The following is a 27,008-nucleotide window of genomic DNA, read 5'->3' as shown; positions in this document are numbered from 1 at the left end:
AATGCTGATCGGTTCTACATTTGGACATTTTTTTAAACACTTGCAGGATGCCATTATGGCTGGTGTGAAAACTTGTTGAGCCTATGAATCGGTCTTTCCAAAACTGAGCTAGTAATATTTCTTCCCCCCATGCCCTTTCCCCAGTCTTTTCCATAGAGATTAATAGCATATCTATCATTTCCACTCCTGGTGCTTGGTGTTATTCTGGAGACGGACCTCTCTTTTCAGACCCACATCCAATCACTGTCAAAATCCTGCCACCTTTATCTCAAAAGTACGCCCCTTCTTAACCACTTCCTGTCCGGACACTTTCACCCCCTTCCTGTCCAGGGCAATTTTCAGCTTTCAGCGCTATCACACTTTGAATGACAATTGCGCGGTCATGCAATACTGTACCCATATGAATTTTTTACCATTTTTTTGAGACAGATAAAGCTTTATTTTGGTGGTATTTATTCACCACTGGGATTTTTATTTTTTTTGCTATGTAAATGAAAAAGTCCAAAAATGTTGAAAAAAAGTGTTTTTTTTAAATAAAATTTTGCAAATAAATAATATTTCATCATAAATCTTGTGGGGGGTGAGGAAGATTTTTTTTTTTTTTTTTTTTACACTGATTGCTTTTACACCCATATAGGATGTGAAAGCAATCATTTCTATTTCTCTCTGTCTGCATTCTTGCAGTCATTGAGAAGTACTGAGTGAGCTGTGATTGGTCACAGCTTGTCACATGGTACAAGGCTGTTGTGAATAGCCTTCTACCATGTGACCTCTGAGATCATTCACAGATTTCACACGTAGTAAGCAATGATGTCACAAGTGACATCTTGCTTACTACTTTGCATGTGATCACTGATTGGCCAATCAGTGATCACATGATCGGGACCTCGTACAGAGGTCCCGTCTGATGATCGGTGTTTCACTGTGTCCGGAGGACACAGTGGGCACCGGATCGCGGTGGTGTGCGCTCCCAGGGAGCGCACACAGCTAGAAAAAGCGGGCGCCGTTTATGAACGGCAACCCGCCCCTGGACTGCTACCACCCTGCCGTTTATAAACAGCAGGCGGATGGCAAGTGGTAACCAATGACACCAAAAGCTACTAATTCACTCTTTTGTTGTCTATCATCCCAACTACTGCAACTCTCTCCTCATTGACCTACGTTCTTATATACTATCCTCCCTTCAGTCTATCATGGATGCTGCTACTAGACTCATCTACCTACCAACTGCTCAGTGGCTGCCACCCCTTTCTACACATTCCTCTATGTCCTTCCAACAAACAAAATTCAAAATACTACCAACAACCTACAAAGTCATCCACAACTCTGCCCCCAGCTCCATCACCAATCTTGTCTCAATATATCATCCAAGCCATCCTCTTCGATCCTCCCAGGACCTCCTCCTCTCTAGCTCTCATGTCACCTCCTCCCTTGCTTATGTCCAGGACTTCTCCACAGCCTCTCCCATCCTCTACAACTCCCTACCCCAACCTGTATGACTATCTCCTACTCTGCTTTTAGGAGATCCCTAAAAATGAATATTTTCAGTGAAACCCATCTTCTATGTAACAATTGAATTTTACTTTTTCAACTCATCCTCACACTGTTATTACATTTTGTATCACTTGCCCTTCCCTTTAGATTGTAAGTTCCCACAAGCAGGGTCCTCCTCTTGTCTTGAATTCTATTGTATCTGTACTTTCTCCCTGTACATTGTAAAGCACTGTTGGCGCTCTATGAATTCTGTATAATATGATAATAATGAATGCACAGGTAAGGTGTTCTCAATCTCACCCATTGCGTGTCTCTTTATTTTCCAAAGAGCACAGAACAGAATCATGTAAACTAAAGCCATATTCCAGTCTAGAACAACATATAGAAACTTCTGGAATTCAGCTGTCTGCCATTAATCAAATGCAGCGGTCACCCCTGCAGGTGCAGCTGAATACAGGGGTTGACCAGGGTTCTTTTATCAATGGTTGCCCTGCAGCCAGTCACAGTCACTCCTTCGGCTCAATGAACAGTCTAGTGCACAGGTGTTAAACTGGTGGTCCTCCAGCTTTTGCCAAACTACAAATCCCATGAGGCATTGCAAGATTGACAGTTACAAGCATGACTACCAAAGGTAGAGGCATTATAGGACTTGTAGCTTCGCAACAGCTGGAGGGCCAGTTAAACCATTGAAAAAAAAAAAGTTATAATCCTACACCCACAGTTGATCCAGAGGAAGGCAAATAACCCAGAAAAGCATGATCCAATTTGCTCCTGCAGGGAAAAAAATTCCTTCCTGATCTCCCAAGAGGCAATCGGATATTCCCTGGATCAACTTTACCTATAAATATTAGTATCCAGTTATATTCTGTGTATCTAAGAAAGAATCCAGGACTTTTTTAAAGCAAGCCAGCTCAGAACCAACTCTTGAGGGAGTCTATTCCACATTTTCACAGCTCTTACTATAAAGAGACCTTTCCCTGATTGGAGATTAAATTTATTTTCCTCCAGATGTAAAGAGTGCCCCCTTGCTCTCTGTGATGACCTCAGGGTGAATAACTCTACACCGAGTTCACTATATAAACCACTGATGTATTATACATGTTGATCATATCCCCCCTTAATCTCCTCTTCTCAAGAGAGAATAAATTCAGTTCCTCTAATCTTTCCTCATAGCTGAGCTCCTCCATGCCTCTTATCAGTTTGGTTGCCCTTCTCTGTACTTTCTCCAGTTCCCCAATGTTCTTTTTGTGAATTAGTGCCCAAAACTGAACTGCAGTTTCCAGATGAGGTCTTACTAATGATTTGTACTGGGGAAATATAATATCTCTCTCTCTGGAGTTTATAACTCTCCTATTACAAGAGAGGATTTTGCTCGCTTTAGAAACCGCAGCTTGGCATTGCATGCCATTATTAAGCTTGTGATCTACCAGAACTCCCAGATCCTTCTCCACCATTGATTCCCCCAGTTGTACCCCCCTAGTATGTATGATGCATGCATATTCTTACCCCCCAAGTGCATAACCTTACATTTATCAACATTAAACCTCATTTGCCACACAGTTGCCCAATTAAACAGTGCATTGAGGTCGGCTTGTAAATTGGAGACATCCTGTAAGAACATTATTCCATGGCACAGCTTGGTGTCATCTGCAAAGACTGAAATGGGATTTTTAATCCCAGACCCTATATTGTTTATAAATATATTAAAAAGTAAGGGTCTCAACGCTGAACCCTGGGGTACACCACTGACAACCCTAGACCATTCAGAGTATGAATCATTAACCAATACTCTTTTACATTTACATACAGATTTTTCCAAGCCAGTAGACTCGACATTAGCCGTGTGTGGGGAACTGTGTCAAACCCTTTTGCAAAATCCAAGTATACCACATCCACCACCATTCCTCTGTCCAAGGTTGTGCTCACCTCCTCATAAAAAGATAGTAACAGTAGCAGTCTTGTAATTTCTATTGGTGTCCAGTTTAACACAGGTTAAAGCTTGTAGGAGGAGTTTTCATTCTCCTCTGACTGTCCTATGAGGCTGCATAACCCTCTTCCTGGACAGCTCTGATTGGTCCTGTGCTGATCAAACGCACCCTCCCAAAATAAAGAAAAACTCTCTAGCCGCACACACTAAACTGAGCATGTGCAGAGTGACTCCTAGAGCTCTGTACTATCAGCTGATGGATTGGGGACAGTAGAAGAGGAGGGTCAGAGAAGTCAGGATCAAACAGCCTTTTTACACAATGTAAAGGATTAACCCCTTAGATTCCATAGTGAGTATAACAAGCATGCTTTACTGCATATACAGACTGATTTTACTGTTGTGGGTTTAGTAACACTTTAACTTCTGATGGAATGTTCAACTCTGATCCTTTTAATGCAGATTCCATCATAGCACAAAGAAATGTAAAAATAACTTCAAAATGTTCTGTTAGCACTGAAAGCAGCATGATTACATAGCTGAAAATGTCATAAGTCTATCAAGTTCAACTAGAAAAACAGATAAATAAATTAAAAACCCATATCTACAGAATACTGAAAGCATAGTTCATCCATAGGAAGGCAAAAAATCTTATACCGCATAATCCAATTTTCTCTAACAGCATTTTGTATGCTTTAAAGTGAACTTAAACCCATATACAAAATTTGAATATATTGCAGCTTACCAATCCTTAGATGTGATGGCTGCATTGGTTTTATTTTTTAGGCCTTTTATCCTTTTTTTTACTTGGTGATCTTGCCAGCAATACCCTTCTTATCGGGCTATACTCACCTTTATACTGTATGTATGGAGGAGCATCATAGCCACCCTTGAACAGTAGCTTTGTCATAATGTTGTCTCAACCTTCTAACTGCTACATTTGCTGAACAGCTTGGTCTGTTAAAGGGTAATTCTATATACAATTTCTACACAAACCACGTTATAATTTAATATTATTACAAAAAAACGTTTCTGAAGCCTCTGTAATTTTTCTGGTGTATGGAGTTCTCCCAGAGATGTCATTTCCTGTTTGTATGATTGGCTCACTGATTTTCCCAAAAGTCTGTACTAAGATGCAATCAAATTTTAGGCACCTCCTGCTATAGGAAATTTAGCTTTGGTGAGATACTGCCAAGGAGTTAAATACTTTTAAAGGGATGATGACACTGCAGCTTTTCTCCTTAGAACATTGTGAGTGCACCAGCTGATTTTCATGAACCAGACCCTCCCATTCAGAACCAGTCTAAAATCAGTCTGGTGAAATAAACAGAGCATAAAATGGTAGGAATCTGCTGCAAAGTTTGGTAAAAATCCATGCAATGTACATTGATCACCCAGAGGGAATAGTTTAATCTCAACAAAAGTGGATTGCTCTTTAACTGCTTGTCCGACGCCCTTTAGTAGAACTACTGCTACAGGGCAGCAGGGTTACGCTAAATCACGTATTTATACGTGATTTGTAAATCTGGGTAGGGGGCGCACGTGCCACCCTACCCGTGCCGCCATTGGTGGCTAGGGATAGATTCCTTGCCGGCACCCGGTGATTGCCGAGTAAAGCTGACAGGGGAGAGACCTGTGTGTAAACAAGGACATGCTGCTTTGTATTTCTCTGCACAGTAGAGAAATACAAAGCAGCATGTCTCCATTGTAAAACATCACACAGCACTCATAGTAAAACACATACAGCACAGATAGTAAAACACATACAGCACACAGTTAACCCTTCGATCGCCCCAGATGCTAACCCCTTCCTGCCCAGTGTCATTAGTACAGTGTCAGCAGAGGTGTCCCTAGGGTTGGTGTCACCCGGTGCGGTAACACTTGGTGACACCCCCTCCGACGAGCCCAGCAGAATGGATGGAATCTGCGGATTGAGCATAATGGATCGGACTCGGATCGGACAACTTACCTTTTCTTGGAGCAGGCCTGGTGTCACCCCATATAGGTTGCATGCCGACAATCCTGCGGGGATCGTCGGCATGCAACCTATATGGGGTGACACCAGACCTGCTCCACAAAAAGGTAAGTTGTAAAGCAAGCCAACGATCCCCGCAGGATGGATCGAATCCATCCTGAGGGGATCGTCAGCTTTCTTTACAACTTACCTTTTCTTGGAGCGGGTCCGGTGTCACCTCGTATAGGTTGCATTCCGACGATCCCCGCAGGATTGTCGGCATGCAACCTATATGGGGTGACACCAGGCCTGCTCCAAGAAAAGGTAAGTTGTAAAGAAAGCCAACGATCCCCGCAGGATGGATCGGATCTGCGGATTGAGCATAATGGATCAGAGTCGGATCCATCGGATCCATCCTGCGGGGATCGTCGGCTTGCTTTACAACTTACCTTTTTGTGGAGCTGGTCCGGTGTCACCCTCTGTGGTCGGTATCACCCGGTGCGGACCGCACCCCCCGCACCTGCCTCGGGACACCACTGAGTGTCAGTGCTTTCTATTAGCACTGATCACTGTATTAGTGTCACTGAGGATGTTAGTGGCAGTTAGTCAGTTCCCCCCAGTGTCAGAATGCCCGCCGCAGTCCCGCTATAAGTCACTGATCACTGCCAAAAATTCCAATATATATACCGCCAATTGTAGACGCTATGACTTTCGCGTAAACCAATAAATTTATACGTATTAGGATTTTTTTTAGCAAAGACATGTAGCAGAATACATTTTGGCCTAAATTTATGACGAAATTTGATTTTTAAACATTTTTTATTGGACATGTTTCATAGCAAAACGGCAAATATATATATATATATTTTTTGAAAATTGTCGCTCTTTTTTTGTTTATAGTGTAAAAAATAAAAAACACAGCGGTGATCAAATACCACTGAAAGAAAGCTCTATTTGTGGGAAAAAGGGACATAAATTTCATTTATGTACAGCGTTGCATGACTGCGCATTGTCAGTTAAAGCAATGCAACGCCGTATCGCAAAAAATGGACCGGTCAGGAAGGGGGTTTAAATCCTCTGGAGGGCAAGTGGTTAACGGAATGTTAAAAACAACAGATGTACTGGCAAGATCACGAAGAAATAAAACTATGTTACAGGAGGGGCTCAGAAATACAAAGTGTGCTGTGTTAAAGGTTATTTTTTTTTTTGTATATGTCTATACTTACCTGCTGTGTGCAAGGGTTTTGTGCAGAGCAGCCTGAATCCTCCACTTCTCAGGTCCCCCGCAGGTTCTCCTGGCTCCTCCTGTCTGTCAGGTGCTCCCACAGCAAGCAGCTTGCTATGGGGTCCTTCGCTACTCTGTGTGTCCATTCACACACAGAGCAGCAGCTTGGCTCCGGACCCTCTCTCTCCTCATTGACTGACTGGCTGCAATTGACTTCCACTTGCTGTCTCAGCCAATGAGGAGACAGAGACCTGGGACAGCCGAGCCTGTCATTCACATCGCTGGATCGCGATGTGGCTAAGGTAAGTATTGAGGGGGCTGAGGGCACTGAGTACACAGAAGGTTTTTTTACATAGAATGCATGAAGGTAAAAACCTTGAACTTTTAGAACCCCTTTAACGCTAGAGACAAACTGGGATTTATTTAGTAAAGCTGGTTCACACGGAATCTTGTACACTTCTGCATAGAAACCAATCAGCTTCCAGGTTTTATTGCTAAAACGGCAGGGCGGCACGGCTGGGCAAAACCACGTTTTAAAACGTGTGTTTTTAAAACAGGTAGTGGGCGCGCGAGGCCAATCACGGCCACAGATGTCAGTCGCCGGGTCACAGCCGGTCGTTACCGGCTATGTCCCGGTGATTAGCGGCAATCAGTGACAGAGAGCACAGCTGCAGTAGCTGTGCTTTCTGTCAGTTCCCCGACAGCTCCAGGACATGCTGATTGGAACAGAAGAGTTTATCTGTCCCGATCAGGGGTGTTCCCTGCAGTACACACCCCCGCCTCCTAGTAAAACACTCCCCTCACACAGTTAACCCTTTCCCTGAATAATAAAGTTAACCCCTTCCTCCCCAGTGCCATTAGTACAGTGTCAGTGGTTTTTTTTTTTGCACTGATCACGGTATTGGTGTCACTGGGGATGTCAGTGACCCCAAGTCAGTTCCCCCCAGTGTCAGAATGTCCGCCGCAGTCCCGCCATAAGTCGCTGATCGCCGCATAAGGCACTGATTGCCACCTTTATTAGTATAAAAAAAAATTAAAAATCCCAGTATCTTTTTCGCCATTTGTATACGCTATAACTTTCACGTAAACCAATTAATTTACACGTATTGGGGTTTTTTGTAGCAAAGACATGTCGCAGAATGCATTTTGGCAGAAATTTATGTCTAAATTAGATTTTTGATTTTTTTTTACTGGACATGTTTTATAGCAAAAAGTAAAAAAAAAAGTTTTTTTTCCTCAAATTGTCAGCCTTTTTTTTATAGCGCAAAAAATAAAGAACGCACAAGCGCTAAAATACCACCGAAGGAAAGCTCAATTTGTGGGGAAAAAAAAGATGTAAATTTCATTTATGTACCGTTTTGCATGACCGCGCAATTGTCCGTTAAACTAGCACAGCACTGTATAGCAAAAAAATGGCGTAAATTGCAGTATCTATACCATAGTTTGTAGACGATATACCTTTCACACAAAGCAATCAATAAACACTTATTTGGATTTTTTTTACCAAAAACATGGAGCAGAATACATTTTGGCCTAAATTTATAACTAACTTTGAGTTTACTATATATTTTTTATAGCTGAAAGTAAAAAATATTGTTTTTCTTCCAAATTTTGGGTCTTTTTTTGTTTATAGCATGAAAAATAAAAAGCGCACAGGTGATCAAAGACCACCGAAAGAAAGCTCTATTTGTGTGAAAAAAAAGACGTAAATTTCATTTGGAAGCAGCATTGCATGACCGCTCAATTATCAGTTGAATTAGTGCAGCGCCGAGTAGCAAAAAGAGGCCTGGTCATTAAGGGGGGTAAATCCTCAGGAGCTCAAGTGGTTACACAAGATGAGGTTAGGCTGGCCATACACTATACAATTTTCTGTCCAAGGTCTTCCCAATTTCCTTTAGATTTAACTTCAACTATGTAGTGCAAGAGCCTGCCTAATTGGATACAATTGAAAGTGTTGTTAGGTTTGACCTCCCTTTACATGGTGTTTGGTAAATCTAAGCCAAAAATCTCAAGAAAATTGTATAATGTATGGCCAACCTTAGAAGCTGATTGGCTACCATGCACAACTGCATGAGGTTCTGGGGGTGAACCAGCTTTAATAAATAAACCCTACTGTATTAAATATGTCATTTTTATTTTTCCACTATAACTTCAAAGCAACGAATAACCTTTCCAGTTAACCAATTATAATCCTGGAGCAAAATAAAATTCCACACTGAGCTGCGAAGAGTCCTGTGACTCCCCTTATTGGTCCCTGCACTCCTATATCAAGGATTTTTTTGAGTTTTATTGCTAGATTTATACCTACATTTCAAAGAGGTGGAAAGGAAAAGCATAATCATAAAAAAAAAACAAATATATAGACTAAATGGTGCTATCTCAGATTGCCTGGCTGCCCTTGTCACTGGTTCACAAGTGTCCTATAATAAGTGGTGTGCTTTTAAGCATCACATGACGAGCAGCTCTTGACTGTGAAGAGATATCAATTGTCTATATGGGTGAATGATTGGTGACCCAAGAGATTAAAAGCTCTAATGCTCCTAATACCAGACATATGTATTCCAGCCTCATTTATGACCCCGGTGAATGGAGCAGAGCTGTGTGCATCTTCTGGAGGGGGCTTTGGTGAACACACGTTAGCATACTGATGTATATTGTAATGTGCGAAGAGGTGAGTTGCTGTCAGCAGATGATTTCATATCTTGCTCCTACACGGCAGATTGAGAACAAAACACCAAAGAAAGACACTCTGTAGACCTTTGGGATGCAGAGAAAGAGATGTACAAGAAAACAAGTCATGCTTTGTTGTTTGGTCATTTTCTCCATCACGTGGCCGCTGCTTGCACCAGTTTTGCATTTATAAGCAGCCGATGCATGAAAATTGGATGAAAAACTCATGAAAAATGAAAAGTTGTTTCCTATGGGGCACTTCCCTCCTAGTACTCCGTGAATTCTTTTTGGAATGTAACAAGATGCATTTTTCATCTTTTATTTGTTTACTTTTACGTCAAGATACAAAGATTCGAGGATCCCACTTATGTGGATTCTTTTCCGCTTCCCTCGTTAATATGTATCTATTGCTTACACCAGAGATAGTCAATCTTTGCTTACAAGCAGGCTTCCAAAGTCTTGAGTTTGGGTTGGGAACAGACCAAGGAGAAGCACAAGAAACCTAAGTTATGACATTAAAAATAAAGTAAATACGTATTAAGCCTAAAACCAAAAATGGATAATATTGCAGCTTACCAGTCACTAGAGGTGATGGCTGCATTAGTTTTCTTTTTTAGGATTTTTTCCACCTGTTTTCACTTGGTGAAGCACAAGAAACCTAAGTTATGACAATAATAATAAAGTAAATACGTATTAAGCCTAAAACCAAAAATGTATTACAGTATATTGCAGCTTACCAGTCACTAGAGGTGATGGCTGCATTAGTTTTCTTTTTTAGGATTTTTTCCCCCTGTTTTCACTTGGTGACCTGGCCAGTAACACACCTCCTGTATTAGGGTGTCTACACTCTGGATGAAGCAGCACAGGGGATACAGCAGAAAGCAGCATTGCCATTCTGAGGGTAGGGGGTTGTTAGATGTTCTATCAGATTTAGATACCCAAACAAATTGAAACCAAACTCAAGCTCACACCTTATAAACAGTTACAGGTTTGTTTTGCGATAAATAAATAAAGCTGATCATTGTAAGCACCCATGTCAGTGGTAAATGGTTTGCCTTATCTGTCTAACTGCTACATCTACAAGGGAGCTTATTCTTTTGAAAAACAACAGACTTACTGGCCAGATTACCAGGTGGAAATAAAAGAAAGACAGCAAGCCTAGAAAATAAAACTGATGCAGCTAGCACATATAAGAATTGGTAAGCTGCAATATAATAATTGTTTGCTTTTGGGTTTAATAATGCTTTAGGCATCAAAACACTTTATTAAGAAAATGATATGACTGGGCTGAACGAATCACCAAGCAGGAATGCTATCACATGGAAAGAAGGGGGGCCATGTGTACCAGGAAGTACCAGGTATATCTCTGTGTTTCTGGAGGCTAAACATAATGTAGGGGGAGTGGATGGAAGGGTATGATCTGATGGTGTGCACGTGTTGGGGGGGCTTGGCCTCTGTATGGGCAAAGTACAGTCTAAATTTCAGAGATTAAACTCCCTGTGCTGAGCATTGCCCAAAGGGCCACTCACATAAGGGGCCAGATGAGGGAAGGACAAACTATCCCAATGCATACAGTGTGTGCCAACAGCTTGGCCAGCAGAGACACCACCAGATTGGCTCCATGAACAAAGCAATGGCTGGTGCTGATGCTATGTGCATGTAACCATGAGCTCCTTCACATTATGTGTTGTAATTGATCAATGCCAGTCACTGTAAGGGCACATAGAAAAAATGGTTTTCTATGTGCCCTGTTCACACTACTGTGCTGCCATGAGGTGGGTTGCAGTATGTTGCGTAAATATGCAGACACGCTTTGATTTTCTTCAACGTACTGAAGGTCACCTAAAGTGACCATCTGTTTCTACAGCACATTGAATGTACAGTGTGTATAAAGGAATAAAATGTCACTTTAACATATCAATAAATTTGAAGTAAACAAAGTCTTGCACTGTAGAAACACAAGGCACAGACCCCACTGCAGACACACAACGGTGACCAGCTTGCACAGTGAAATGGACAGTATGTATGCGACCATAGCACTTAGCTGCAACAGAATGCAACAGCTAATTTTCCCCGATTCACCCATCTGAATGAGGCTAATAGGGTATACTTACCTGAACCAGCTTGTTGGCAGATGTATTGCCTCTTTAATTCTGAACCCTCCTGTTGCTATGTCATAGGTGAAGGTAGTGCCCATTTAATGGCAGCTGTGGGTGGGTCCCAGCGAAAAGGGGGGTATGGGAGCAGAAAATCCCAGAGCTGCCATTATGTAGACTTACACAGAGCTGATCTGCAGAACCCTGCGCAGGGCTGAATTCCCATGCAAAGTGGTACAGATTGTGCAAGGACTACCTGGGGTCACCCTGTCTACCCCTTACTTTCTTCAGCAGGTCCTGTGGCGTGGTACGCATGGCCTTGGAGGCCTGTGACAGAGTCCTATTATGTGAATGACAGCTTAAACCTGGTAACAGATGTCATCAGCTGGTGTGTCGGGCTGGGTAAAGCTATAGAAGGGATGTTTGAAGGAGACTAGTATACTAATTGAAGGACCTTGTCACCCCTGACCCTCATCTGCAGGTCCTGGGGCTCATTGGTGGACAGCCGGAGGCTGAGGACATAGTATGCATTGAGAAGTGGTCCCAACAATATGGTGCTCACTAGGAGAGAAATCAGAAGGGAAGATGACTTAAATATGTGAGTTATGTTCTGCACTAGAAACACTGCTACATATTGTCTATTCATGGTAATGGGGTTAGTTGCCAAAGGTTCTGGTAGTATGTCAAATGTGATATATTACAGAAGAAACAGTTGGAGTAAAGTGCTGAAAGTGCATCTGAGTGTGGACATTCTTTTCTTTCAAGAGTTAGGCCTCAGGACAGAGAATGTGTGAGCAGGTCTATGGCTAGGAGAAATGTGTTCAAGATGGTGGCTTCAAAGACAGGTATGTGGGTGCTCTATCCAAGAAGAAGTAGTGCGGGACTTGTACAGCTTGGCACCAACATCTGCCCAATCCAGGTTCCCTTCAAGCTTTTCTTCAAAATCTTTTCTTCAGCCTTCATTCATCAATTTATTTAAAGTGTTAGGCCTCAGGTCGGGGAATGTGTGAGCGGGTCTATGTCTAGGAGAAAGGTGTCCAAGAAGGTGGCTACATAGACAGGTATATGGGTGCTTTATCTAAGAAGAAGCAGGACAGGACTTGGCACGGACAACTGCTCAGTCCAGGTCCCTACAAGCTTCAAATCTTTTGTTCCGCCTTCATTCGTCAATGAGTACTTATGTACAAAATGAAAACATTGTCCTTTGAGCTGCCTATATTGTCACTTTGCCAGGTCTAGCAAACATGCAGGTGTAAAGATAAAGGAAAAAAAATTGTAATTAAATATTTTAGATTTTTTTTTTACCATTCGTTTGTAATCTTTCTATGTTTTCTTTCACTTTGTTAATTTTTGCATTGCTGTATTACAACAGCACACAGAAAAATTAGAAATGCTTCTGTTTGATTTGTTAATAACTTCAATGTGCTGCAAACCATTAACATCATTTTAGTGCATTTATAAAAGAGAAAATCACTGCATAAAATTTGCACTGTTGATGAGTTATAAGCTACTTTAGTTCCCAGATGGAAGAACATATTTTGGTTATCATAATGTTATTGAAAACCTGGCTCTGTTTCATCGTGCTCATTATGATTAAATTACACTGGTTTCCTATGGCCAAAAAGTGGCAACCCCAGGGCCTGTGGACTGCGGCTGTCTGTTCTGCACCATGTGCCTATCTGACCAATGAATGTGTGAATGTGCAAGCAGTAGGGAAGGGGTGCAAATTGGCATCTTCACCTTGGGTGCCTTGTTATGTATTTGGCTGTATAAAATAATAGGGCTAACAACCCTTTACAGAGACTGAAATTCTGCAGTCATTTCTATTCATCCTTTCTGCTCTTTGGTACCATAACATATTTAGGGTGTTGACCTTTGGCTTTTTCATACCCTTAACTTGCCTAAATACATTCCCTTCCACCCTACAATTTACAAGCAGATGTTCCCACTGTATGTCTGGTTTAATACTGTATAACCAGCTAATGACAATTTTTTTTCGACATTTCCTTTTTTTAACAAAAAAAGCTTAAGTTAATCATTTTCAAACGTATGTTCTTTTTAATCATCCTATTTAATTATGACCCCCAATTAATTTCCTTGTCCTTGTTTTCCTGTCTTTATGGTTATGATCAGTTTTCAAATTTTGTTGGACTGGCAGTAGCCAGTCTATGTGGGAGATTTTCATGGCTCTGCCTACACTCAGCCAAGACATATCTCAGCCATGTTCATGTTCAGCTATGGTGTTACTTGCTCACCAATTGGATACTCTATAAGAATAAAACAGAAGAGCCTGAATTGATCAGAAATTGAATCTTTGCTAGGGAATTCAAAAGTTACCCAACAGTAAATCAGGAAAAAGATACATTTAAAGGGAATGTACACTTGTTTTCTATATAATTTCCTTTCTTCCACAATAAAATGTACTATAATTTTGTCAAATACATTAGAAAAAAAAAAGCATAATTAGCATTTTCATTTTACGCCACCAGGTGGAACTGTATGCCCCTTTTCACATTTTCAGGCTTATCATTTGCATTTTGATGTAAAAAAAAAGTTCTTTATCAAACTCAAACACTGAATGGTACATACACAAGTGAATGTCTCATTAAAGTGATCATCTCAAGCTACTCATGCCTTATTAGTTGTATATAGTTAATGTACAGTTGCAAGAAAAAGTATGTGAACCCCTTGGGATTACGTGGAGTTTTGCATGAATTGGGCATAAAATGTGCTCTGAACGTCATCTAAGTCACAACAATAGAAGAACACAGTCTGCTGAACACAATACAACACAAACATTAGATGTTGCCATGGTTTAATTGCACATAACATGTAAACATTCACAGTACAGGGAGGAAAAAGTATGTGAGGCCCTAGCTTAATGACTTCTCCCAGAGCTAATTGGAGCCAGGAGTGAGCCAACCTTGACTCCAATCAGTGTGATGATATTGGATGTGTTGCTGACAGCTGTCCTGCCCTTAAAAAACACACACCTGTTTTGGGTTTACTGGTTTCAAGAAGCACTGTCTGATGTGAACCATACCTCGCAGAAAAGAGCTCTCAGAAGACCTACGATCAAGAATTGTTGACTTGCATGAAGCTGGAAAGGGTTACAAAAGTATCTCCAAAAGCCTTGATGTTCATGTGTCCACGGTAAGACAGACTGTCTACAAATGGAGAAAGTTTAGCACTGTTGCTACTCTCCCTAGGTGTGGTCGTCCTGTAAAAATGACTGCAAGAGCACAGCGCAGAATGCTGCATGAGGTAAAGAAGAATCCCAGAGTGTCAGCTAAAGACCTACAGAAATCTCTGGCACATGCTAACATTTTTGGTGACACATCTACAATAAGGAAAACATTAAACAAGAATGGAGTACATGGGAGGACACCACGGAGGAAGCCATTGCTGTCCAAAAAGAAGATTGCAGCACGTTTGAAGTTTGCAAAAGAGCACCTGGATGTTCCACAGCACTACTGGCAAAATATACTGTGGACAGATGAAACCAAGATTGAGTTGTTTGGGAAGAACACACAACACTATGTGTGGAGAAAAAAAGGCACAGCACACCAACATCAAAACCTCATCCCCACTGTAAAACATGGCGGAGGGAGCATCATGGTTTGGGGCTGCTTTGCTGCCTCAGGGCCTGGACGGATTGTTGTCATTGATGGGAAAATTAATTCCAGAGTTTATCAAGACATTTTGCAGGAAAACGTACGACCATCTGTCCGCCAACTGAAGCTCCGCAGAGGATGGGTGATTCAACAGGACAATGACCCAAAGCATACAAGTAATTCAACAAAACAATGGCTGCAACAGCACAGAATACGCCTTCTGGAGTGGCCCAGTCAGAGTCCTGACCTCAACCCGATTGAAATGCTGTGGCATGACCTTAAGAGAGCGATTCACACCAGATATCCCAAGAATATTGCTACACTGAAACAGTTTTGTGAAGAGGAGTGGTCCAAAATTACTCCAGATCGTTGTGCAGGTCTGATCTGCAACTACAGGAAACGTTTGGTTGAGGTTATTGCTCCCAAAGGAGGGTCAACCAGTTATTAAGTCCAAAGGTTCACATACTTTTTCCTCCCTGCACTGTGAATGCTTACATGTTATGTGCAATTAAACCATGGCAACATCTAATGTTTGTGTAGTATTATGTTCAGCAGACTGTGTTCTTCTATTGTTGTGACTTAGATGACGTTCAGAGCACATTTTATGCCCAATTCATGCAAAACTCCAGGTAAACCCAAGGGGATCACATACTTTTTCTTGCAACTGTATAGCACTAAGATGTGGTAGGTGCATTACTTTTTTCAGGCTTTTTTACTTTAATTTCACATGATGATTCTGACACACATCCTTTCCTAGGGTGACATGCTCACTCACTATACTGTCTTAGGACCACAGAACACCCCCTCTCCTCATCCTAATAACATAGTGGAAGGTTATCTGTAGTTCACAGAGAACTGATGACAATACTTAAAAAGGAAATATGGGGATTTTGAGGGGAAAAAAACACATTCTACTCACCTAGGTGAATGAAGCATCGATCCGATGCTGCATCTGTGCCCACTGGCTCTGCACAGTGAATTGATTAATCAAAGACCACGATCGCTCAGTTCTCCCCCTCCTATCTGAGCAGAGAGCCATGACTATCAGTCACGGGTTCTCTACTCTGCCCCTCCAGCGCTCATTGGAGCGCTGGGCTGAGGAGGGACTGGGAGGTACTGGCTCAGGCTCTCGGAAGATCACTGAGTAGCTGGGCCAGGTATCGGTCCAGGCTTCTAGGTGGATCTCAACCATATGGTCGAGATCTTTTTAGAGCCTGGACATGCTCCGTGAAGTCAGCTGGCAGCGGGCTTCAGCCAGCTGTTGGCTGAAAACAGATCTCAGGAGTGCAGATAAACTGTACTACTGTGATCCATACTGTAGGTGAAATATAGCCAAAACAGCTTTGGCTATACTTCTCCTTTAATAATAAGGCTGCAGAATATGAAGTTACCAGCTTACTGGATTTCTGGGAGGAGCAATATGTTTTTTGTACTCATTAAACAGATATAGTAAAATACTTTAAATGTTATATTTAACAGCTGAAAAGTGCAGTTTGAGGGTTTACATAAGCTTAAACATAACACTAATCATCAACTAGAAGAAAAAATTAGTTATGTATTTTTGCTACCTAACAGTGTCCCATTATTCTTTGGAAAGAGAGAAAGGTCTTTATCCATCCATCCATCCCATGGAATGTCCAGGTGCCCTGTTACTGCTATACAACTAAAACAAAAAGGTAATGCAATAGTCTCTTTTTGGAAAGAGAAGATGATAACATTGGACCCCAAACCAAACAGGGTTTAAAAGAGAAATATGACTAAAGCTTTTATGGTCAAATCTCTCTTGTGGGTCACAGGAGTACACTTTTCTTGTGCTCTGCTGAGCAGCTCCAGGCTCTGTAAGGATCCTGATAGTAATGTCGGGATTCACCTACTGTAGCTGCCTGTTTGACTTTGACATCTGGCGCCGGCTTTCAGCACGCTTTCGTCCCCTCCCAAATCCAGTGCTCTAGTGATTTCTGGAGCGGCATAGCAAGGGTGGTGACTCAAGGCTCTCTGTTCAGAGTGGACTGAGAACTGAGCAATCAGCAGTCATGTGATTGCTTATTTCAGCTTAGAGAAGGGGACAGTTGGAGCATCAGACTGATGCAGCACCATGTAGTTGAATGTGGATTTTTATTTTTTTTTGCATTCCAACACTTTTTCATTAACATCCTTATCATTTAACCATCTATTCTAGAGCTTCATCAGGGACTTGGATACATCTCTGGATGAATTAGGAAACCCCTTTCAGGGTAAGTTGATCTGCCACACAGTGCATAGAAACAATTGAATTGGAAGTACAACATGACAGAGAACCTTGCACTACAATGTCCAGGCCCCCTTTAATACATTGGAAACTCGTACTATGTCCAAAAGGTACCTGTAAAGTAATAAAGATTTTAAACTTATCCTACTGTAGTGCAGACCCCAATCTGGTCTCTCTGTTTGTTCCAGTACCAGCCAGACCCTGTACCATGAGCTTTTAGGTCAGATTCCCAGCAGACTTACTCCAGACTATTCTCAACAACTTCAGCAATAGGCCCCCCCAGCTTTCTTTGAGCTGGAACCTTGATGAACCTCCTGCAGTTTTCAGCTAGGTAGCTCAAGAGGGCAGACAGCCCCTCCAGGATGGGTCTCTCTACACCAGGGCAAGGACTCTGCTGTTCAGGGTCCCAGGATATTTATGCACATCTAAGCCCCCTACTGGTCACCCTGTTTACCAGAAATTGGCTGTGGCTGCATGAATATTCAACCCACGGTCCACCTCTCTCAATCCACTATATTCCAGAAGTTACTGGAATGCAGGGGTAAGTATCAGAGCCTGCAGCCACCAGAACCAAGAACAGCCAAAAGTAATCAAATCCTGATCCCCTGACTACAGAGGAGCCCAAAAAATCTACATTTACTTAAACCTATTAGCAGCCTAATAAGGAGGGTGCTACATTACCCTTGTATTCTGAAGTGGGAGGGTGCCATATATTGTAAACAGACCTTGCATTGTTCTGCATGGTCCTTTTTAACATAGTATTATTACCAAAGAAAAAAAAAAGTGGACTGATACTTTTATTTCTTTCCTTTTCTCAGAAACAGGAATGACAATAAGCACAGTGACAAAAACCAGAGCAACCAATCATATTTCATTTTAATGCAATTAGATTAGATCAAAGATTTCTCTTGCACACCTTTATTGCTTTTTGCGCTACTTTATCAAATGAGCCTGCAGACGTCTGATTGCTTGCTATGGATAGCATATCCAATTTTCCATTCCTAATATTTTTAGACAGGAGGCCCAATCCTGGCAAGCACCAACTCCAAAGAGACCTGCCAATTGAAATCCCTGTTCAGGGAGAACGAAAGCAACTCCATTTTGATATCTGGCTCATGTTGTGCTCTTGTCAGTGTATAATTACCTGTATGTCTTTAATATCGTTTGCACTGAAATATGTCTGCTGCATATGCTGCTCTATTGTTTCTCTTCTATTAGCTACATTAGCCTGTAATTACTCTGTCTTAGCACAGGCACACCTGCTGATATGAAGAGCAGACCTACATTTTTATAAACTATAATTGAAACCCATTAGCAATCAGCTTCTTTTTTTTTCTTATTCTGTTGTTTCCTGTTTGTTTCTAATTCTATTGCTGGCCTAGGTGTCCAAACTGCCAATGTCTGGATCCTGAAAAGTGTCTTAAATAAAAACTGTCTGTGTTTGCCTAGAGACACCAATCAGATCATAGATGCAGACATAATGGGGTTTATTTACTAAAGCTGGAGAGTCCAAAATCAGACTCCCTTCTGCATAGAAACCAATCAGCTTCTAACCTCAGCTTGTTCAATGAAGCTTTGGCAATGAAACCTGGAAGCTGATTGGTTTCTATGCAGAAGTGAGTCTGATTTTGCACTCTCCAGCTTTAGTAAATAAACCCCAATAGGTCTATCCATTTCAGACACTCCACACAGTGTTCCTGGTCCATGTCAGTAAAATGAAGGGTGAATATGGAATGTGGGGCTTAAATGTACTAATTGGATTTACACCTCTAATGGCTCTGATGAAGAGGGTACAACCCTTGAAACGTGTAATCCAGCTAGGATCCTGGTGGAGTTCTCCTTAGCTCTGGAGCACACTGAGTCTGGAGAACCACCATGCTAAAATTGGACGTACTGTAATTTCCACATGGTTTGTCAGTATATTCAGTGGGTATTATTAATAAAAGTTATAAGGGATAATTATTATTATTATACAGGATTTATATAGCGCCAACAGTTTGCTCAGCGCTGTACAATATAACGGGAGACAATACAGCAACAATACAGTTCAATACAAGAGGGATAGGAGGGCCCTGCTCCTTGGAGCTTACAATCTAGGATAATGCACTAGGCTGGTGTGCCCTTTGTTGTTTGGGATTTTGTAGTTGGATTTACGCCTGCCTATTCAAATGCCACAAACATATGTTGCCTTAAATCGGGCCAATCAAATAAATGAGCTGCCAATGCACCACAGTTTAGGAAAAAAAAGGGTATGCACTATTTATAGCAATTTAGAACACGATTATGCTGTGCATTGTAACAAAGGTATGCCATTATAATTGAATGGTACCGAATCACACCACTGGGAAAAAGACACTGGCCTAAGGGCCAGTGCACACCTGAATGACTCAGGAACGCAGTCCTTGTTCCTGTGCGATTCCTGTGTGACTCAGTGTGGTGCGATTTTTCAGCCCATTCATTGGAATGAGCTGAAATTGCACTAGATTGCACAAAATGTAGTTAATGTACTAATGCACCACACCAAATTGCATGATACTCGGTGCCATGCGATCTACGTGTTTGTGATCTGTGTGTTTGGTGTCATCAGTGGTGTATTTAGGTTTCATACTGCCCTAGGCAACACAAAAATCAGCCCCCACGGAGAGGCCCTGATACTGACCAACAGCCCCCCCAACAAAGAGAGCCTGACATTGACCAACAACACCCCAGACTCACCCCCACCCGAGAGAGCCTTCCACTACCACTGCCTCCCCATACTCTGGCCACCTCCCCCACCTCGGCGAGAGAGAGAAGACACTTGCCTTCACAGCTCCGGACATCCCCGGGAATGAGAGTCAGGCTCTGCATACACCATCAAACAGCCCGCAACCTCTCTCACATCCCTCCTGGTCCCCATGCTGCGTGTGCCCCTGCTTCCATCTCTTCTTCTGTGGCGCGGTGCTGCCTGTGGCAAACTTGCTCATCAGAATTGGAGCGGAGTTCCCCCCTCAACCCTCTTTTTCGTGTCTGTCTGTTTAGTTGAGGCATTCCTCAGCCTCATTCCTACCCTCCTCCATTCCTGTGAGGCAGACTTTATCTCCTGGCAGATGAGGTGGAACAACCTAAGATATTAGAAGTGGAGACATGCTGTCTACAAACGTGTCACTTTGGTCACCCAAAGCTATGTAAGCCCCACACCTTATCAACCTGACCCAGAACTGAACATTCCTCAGGTCAGACATATGTTTCATATCATGGGACATGAGCTGGCAGTTTCAGTTTAAAATCTCCCAAGGACCACTCCCAAAAGGTGTAGACAGAGCCCCCCCTCCCTTTGTGAGGGACTTTTAAAAAAGACAGGCTGACAAGCCTATAGAGAGAGTGAAAGTTTTTTTAACACAGAGAGATCTCCCAGCAACATCGTAACAAGAGGAGATCAAAGAAATCACCCTGCTCACAACTTGGACTGCAAACCCAGGCTGAGGGCAAGTAACTCAACCCTGTAGTGAAAAAAAGCCCCTGCGCTTAGATGGTACTAACAAAGCTGCTAGCACCTACTAAGTACCAATAAATACCTTAATCCAAAATAAAATATATAAATGGTGCAGCGCTACTAATATACAGCCAGCACTAAAAATACATACAAAAATAAATAAGTCCAAACTGCATGGGTGAATGACCCCCTAAGTAAATATATATAACATCAAATGACAAATATCAATCACTGATGTCAAGGTGCCAAAGTGCCACGCACTTAATAGGTGACTAAAGGGTGATGAATCAGTCCACTTTAAGCACACAGGTGAAAAAAATCTTCTTACACGTGGATGTGTCATGCGTGCCAAACAAATCCCAAAATGGTCTGAGTGCCCCCTCACCTCCTTGAAATGACCTCAAGGGCCAACCAGCGTTTTCTATAATTATTCAGACAATCTCCTGCAGATCCCCTCAATATAACCGGAATGACAGCAGCTTTATCCAGAACTCCTCCTGCAGTTTCAGTTTAAAATCTCCCAAGGACCACTCCCAAAAGGTGTAGACAGAGCCCCCCCTCCCTTTGTGAGGGACTTTTAAAAAAGACAGGCTGACAAGCCTATAGAGAGAGTGAAAGTTTTTTAACACAGAGAGATCTCCCAGCAACATCGTAACAAGAGGAGATCAAAGAAATCACCCTGCTCACAACTTGGACTGCAAACCCAGGCTGAGGGCAAGTAACTCAACCCTGTAATCTTCTTCCTAATTCTCTCTTTGCGGTGTCTTTATATACATATATATATATCTTTGTGACATCTCTTCGTAAATATTTATTTGCATCTGTGTGACGCTTTTGGTAATAAATCTTTCTTTCTGAAAGTGTTAAACTGTTTCTAAGCGCTTACTTGCAATTCACGAATCCCTGCCTTTGAAGAGACGCTACTGTTTGTATATCTCTGTATAACAGGTCTGCGGGCCGTGCTATATAGATCAATATTTCAATCATTATAGTGTATATTTGATAACGGGAGTTTCCCAGTCTCCGACAACAGTGGTGGTGGCAGTAGAGGGTTAGTTGCGTAACTAACCCGACCCAGTAACAAGCGCATTCAGGCTGCAGGCACCGATTGTAGTCCATTAGCTGGGCAATCGCTGTGTAGGGTGCAGCTGGGTGGGGCCTTGTTACGCGCGTCACACCGCGGTTTTGGATCGGCCGGCCCTTCGGTCACGAGTTTGGTGAGAAGGTCTGGGGTCTGACGCCGTGGGCGTGACGTATTACTGTTAGTCGCGGCTGTGCGAATGTCGCCTGTTGGTGGCGGCGGCCGCGGGTCGTGACACTGTCCCCTGAAAAATGCCACCCTAGGCAAATGCCTTGTTTGACTTGTGGTAAATATTCCCCTGGGGGTCATTATGAAATATATTAACTTGTGCAGCAGATCGTACACCCAGTGCATTTTAAATGCGGTGCAGGAAAGGCGCATGGAATGCAGCTTTCCTGCACCATGTTCTGATATGAACCAGCCCTAAATCTGGCCATACACTGATTAAAATCAGCAGGGTCCATCTGAGTTTAGATCAGCATGTCGCAGTACCTACTGCCTGTTTTAACCCTTTAAAATCCAGACCAATGTGCCACAACCATGTGCACTGCACGCAGTTGCAGGGCGGTTGCTGTGTGGCTCCTGTTATATTTTCCTCAAAGAACATTGCAGCTGTGTCATGTGTAAAACCTCATTCAGCCTCAGTTTTGGGGGATCCAGGGGCAGTAAAACAGCAGCTCAATTACCTATTTTGCGCCCCGCAAGTGTAAAGTAGGCCTTATAGTGATCTTTGTTATTCCGTATGCTATCCTGTCTAACAGTACATAGAGGCTGTCGTGAGCTCTTTATTACACCCTTTCACATTTAACAAATCTCTAGCGATCTCTCGACTGCCAAAACAGCATGCAAGTTTGGATTTCAGTTCGTTGAAAGAGCTCCAAGTTTCTGTGCCTACAACCATATACTGTATAGTAAGACTGTATGCCCAAGCTGTACTGATTACACTCACCCTAATAACAGATTGTGATAAATTCATTCTTATAAAAAAACATTTATCAGACCAACAATGTTCAGATGTGATTTATCTATAGAGTACATACATCATCAATCTCCAGACTGCTCTAATTAGCTGAACGTTCAGAGCCCAGACTATAGAAATTGTGGTGCTGAGCGCTGTACTAGGAGCAGCAACAGACAGCCGCCTGAGAAAATGCCAGGATCTGTCTGACAAACAAGAGCAGACCTATCATATAAAATGCTCCATGATATAAATGGAAGAAGCAATAAGTACAGAGGCAAAACATTTTAAACACAATTTAATCTTTGGTTATTGCATTGCCTTAGCGCCCAGTGGGAACATAGTGAAGGCAGCGAGAAAGCATTTTGCACTGATAGGTTTCAACGTATGCTTGATGTATACAAATCATGCTGTACAGTATAGATCTGTAAAAAAAAATACACTGGGGTAAACTGATGAACGGAATTAGAGAGGTGATATGATTTCTATAACAGAGTCTGTAGGGATTCTTCTAAGTATCTAAGAGCAGTAAAGAATTGCATTTGATTTTATGTTATTACAGACATCTACTGGTAAATCACATTTTCTTTCTATATGTTCTAAAACAAACACTATTTTCTTGATCTATGAAACTGTCTGAAAGAGAATTATTAGCAGCGAGGTATTAGGAATTTATCCAACTGGTTTCCAATTTTATATGGGCATAGTAGCTTGTTGGTTTACAGTTTAAATAGTCCTTAAAATAGATAATTTCACCCAGAAGTGATATCTCAGGTATAGGCTGATGGGGCAAGTCATGAATCTTGTACAACTGTGAACAAAATATACTATATTGCCAAAAGTATTGGGACGCCTGCCTTTACACGCACATGAACTTTAATGGCATCCCAGTCTTAGTCTGTAGGGTTCAGTATTGAGTTGGCCCAACCTTTTCAGTTATAACAGCTTCAACTCTTCTGGGAAGGCTGTTCACAAGGTTTAGGAGTGTGTCTATGGGAAGATTTGAGCATTCTTCCAGAAGCGCATTTGTGAGGTCAGGCACTGATGTCGAACGAGAAGGCCTGGCTCGCAGTCTCCACTCTAATTCATCCCAAAGGTGTTCTACCATGTTGAGGTCAGGACTCTGTGCAGGCCAGTCAAGTTCCTCCACCCCAAACTCGCTCATCCATGTCTTTATGGACTTTGCTTTGTGCACTGGTGCCCGGTCGTGTTGGAACAGGAAAGGGCCATCCCTAAATTGTTCTCACAAAGTTGGGATCCTGAAATTGTCCAGAATGTCTTGGTATGCTGATGCCTTAAGAGTTCCCTTCACTGGAACTAAGAGGCCAAGCCCAACCCCTGAAAAACAACTCCACACCATAATCTTGCCTCCACCAAACTTTACACTTGGCACAATGAAGTCAGGCAAGTACCGTTCTTCTGGCAACCACCAAACCCAGACACATCCATCAGATTGCAAGACAAAGATATGTGATTCATCACTCCATAGAACACGTCTCCACTGCTCTAGAGTCCAGTGGCGGTGTGCTTTACGCCACTGCATCTGACACTTTGCATTGCACTTGGTGATGTAAGGCTTGGATGTAGCTGCTCAGACAGAGAAACCCATTATATTAAGCTCTCTATGCACTGTTGTTGTGCTAATCTGAAGGCCACATGAAATTTGGAAGTCTTTAGATATTGACTCTGAAAAAATTTGCCAACTTCTGCACACTGTGCGCTTCAGCATGCGCTGATCCCGCTCTTTTATTTTACGTGGCCTACCACTTTGTGGCTGAGTTGCTGTTGTTCCCAGTTGCTTCCACTTTGTTATAATATCACTAACAGTTGACAGTGGAATATTTAGTAGCAAGGAAATTTCACAGATGGACTTATTGCACAGGTGGCAACCAATCATGGTACCACGCTTGAATTCACTGAGCTCCTGAAAGCGACCCATTCTTTCACAAATGTTTGTAGAAGCAGTCTGCACGCTCAAATGCTTGATTTTATACACCTGTGGCCATGGAGGTGATTGGAACACCTGAATTCAATGATTTGGAGGGGTGTCCCAATACTTTTGGCATTATAGTGTATGTAGTCATGGACCTTTTTTGGAGTATAGAAGGGAAACTGAGTACAGTAAAAACAACTTTATTACGTACCATTTAAAATCTATTACACAACATTACCCATTTCTCTCATCATAGTGGTTCACAACATGCAAGGATTCTGATTACAATTCACATGTGGACTTGACGTGTTTCTGGAATCCTCCTTCAGGAGCACATGTGACAGAATCAGTACACTGGATACCACTCCTAATCTTTAATAGAGTAATATCAATCAGTAGAGTATACTTGAATTCATAACATGTGCTTGTTGCCCATAGAGGTACAAATGAGTAGACCAAGGTGAAGCCACTACTTCTCGGGTGGGAGATTCAGGTACATTCAGTAAACAGCCAATGGTCTTGCATGTCTAATCTTAAAATAGAAGGACCAACTTCCCACTAGGGAAACATCCAGATCCAATGTAAATCACCATAAAGGCTAGATTGATGTGCACTGAGTTTGTTTATAAAGAGCTTATCAAGAGCCCCCTCTTTGGAATATTTATGCCTTGACTACCTTGATCATGCATCTTTATGAAGAATATTAATTGACTATTTATTAAATAAATGAAAAATCTGCCAGGTTTAATGGAATCCACTTGTGATGGGTATAGCAGGGAAGCCAGTCCCTGATATTATACCCCCAAAGCCCTGTAGAGACCACAGGGTTGTTTAGTTTTTCCAGCACCCATCAAGGATGGGAATATCACTCATGAAAGAACTAACCTAAACACTTTGAAAAATAAATGATTTTGCAATCAGCTATAAAGGCTGAAACAAAGAAAAATATGCATTGTCCGTCTTGACCCTAAACCTTTGTTACATTTTTCTAGTGCAAAATACACAGGCACAGCATCTGGGAATTTAGGAGTCCATTTACATGAGATGTGGGTCTGACAAGTGCTGGGACCCCTTTTGCCAGTCACATAAACCTAAACACTCCTCACTTCTAGGGCAGGTGAGAAATGAGAGGCATTCTTTATGAGGTTCTATCCATGCTCCTGGTTTGTAAATAATTAGCATCAGAAAGAAGTACCCCATTTACTCCTTGCCCTTCTGGCAGAATAATTTGCTCTTGACACCCTTTGAGCAGAAGGAGTAGGAGATGTTCTATGTCTGTCCCAATTGCATATTATGGACAGTGCAAGAGTTAGATTACGTGTGCACTGGAAGTGCCATTAGATGTCAACTCTACTGTCAGCCGAAAAAGCGTGTAAAAGCAGTACCATGTTTAGTGCTTGGATTTATTTAATTGACCAGAGTACTTGTCATTGAAATGAATAAACACTCAAGTGCTAAACACGGCTAGCACATAGGCGCATTTACACACGTTTTTGCAGCATTTGTCATTTTTTGTCCAAAACGTTCCTCTGGTTTAACTATCCCTAAATTCTGCTGCTCCCAAACTCTGATAAAAGCCTACGTGTGCATGGACATATAGGCTTTTATTGAGTTGAGTTCAGGGGCTTTGGCAAAAAAACACCAAAATCTCCTAGACTGACGTTTAGAAGCAGCAGTGTACATCGGGCCTTTAGGGTGTCACCAAGGCTACTTGTCACCTAAATCTATCCATCTATGCACAGTAAATACGCATTTGTACTTCTTTGACATTCATTGAATGTGGAATGGGGGGATGGAGGCAATAAATCTTCTTGGGCCCTTTGCTTGCTTGTCAAGAGTGAAAACTAAAGCTTGACTGTCTATTACAGGAAATAATCCATGTCTCCAGTTTGCCTATATATCACTCGTCAGAGTAGCTTGTATCGTGTAAATCATTAAAAGATTTTTTTTATTTTTTTTAAACCAGTTGCATGAAAAATTGTTAATAGGCAGCTATGAGTTCTCATTCTAAATCACAGACTGTAAACATTTGTGAATTGGCTTTTACATATATAAAATGCTATACAAATTCATCATATAACGTACTAGACATCATATGGTTATCGTATAGCTCAGTTGTATTTTTATTCATTAATTACAGTATATAGTTGCACAACCCTCAACTGTCCCAGATTCCAAAATGAAACACAATCCCGGCTTTCCTGGGATCTGGATTATGCCAGGAACCAAGCACAGGAAAACTTTTCCAGTGCTCTGCTCCTGCTCTTTTCAGAAACTGGGGGAGCCCACACTGATCTCCACTGTACCCCATGTCCTCCCCTGACCATGATGGTACTGTT

The sequence above is a fragment of the Staurois parvus genome, unplaced genomic scaffold, assembly GCF_062004578.1.
Source record: "Staurois parvus isolate SC_StPar_1 unplaced genomic scaffold, SC_StPar_1.0 ptg000166l, whole genome shotgun sequence".
Classification (NCBI taxonomy): Eukaryota; Metazoa; Chordata; class Amphibia; order Anura; family Ranidae; genus Staurois; species Staurois parvus.
This window is presented reverse-complemented; position numbering follows the sequence as displayed.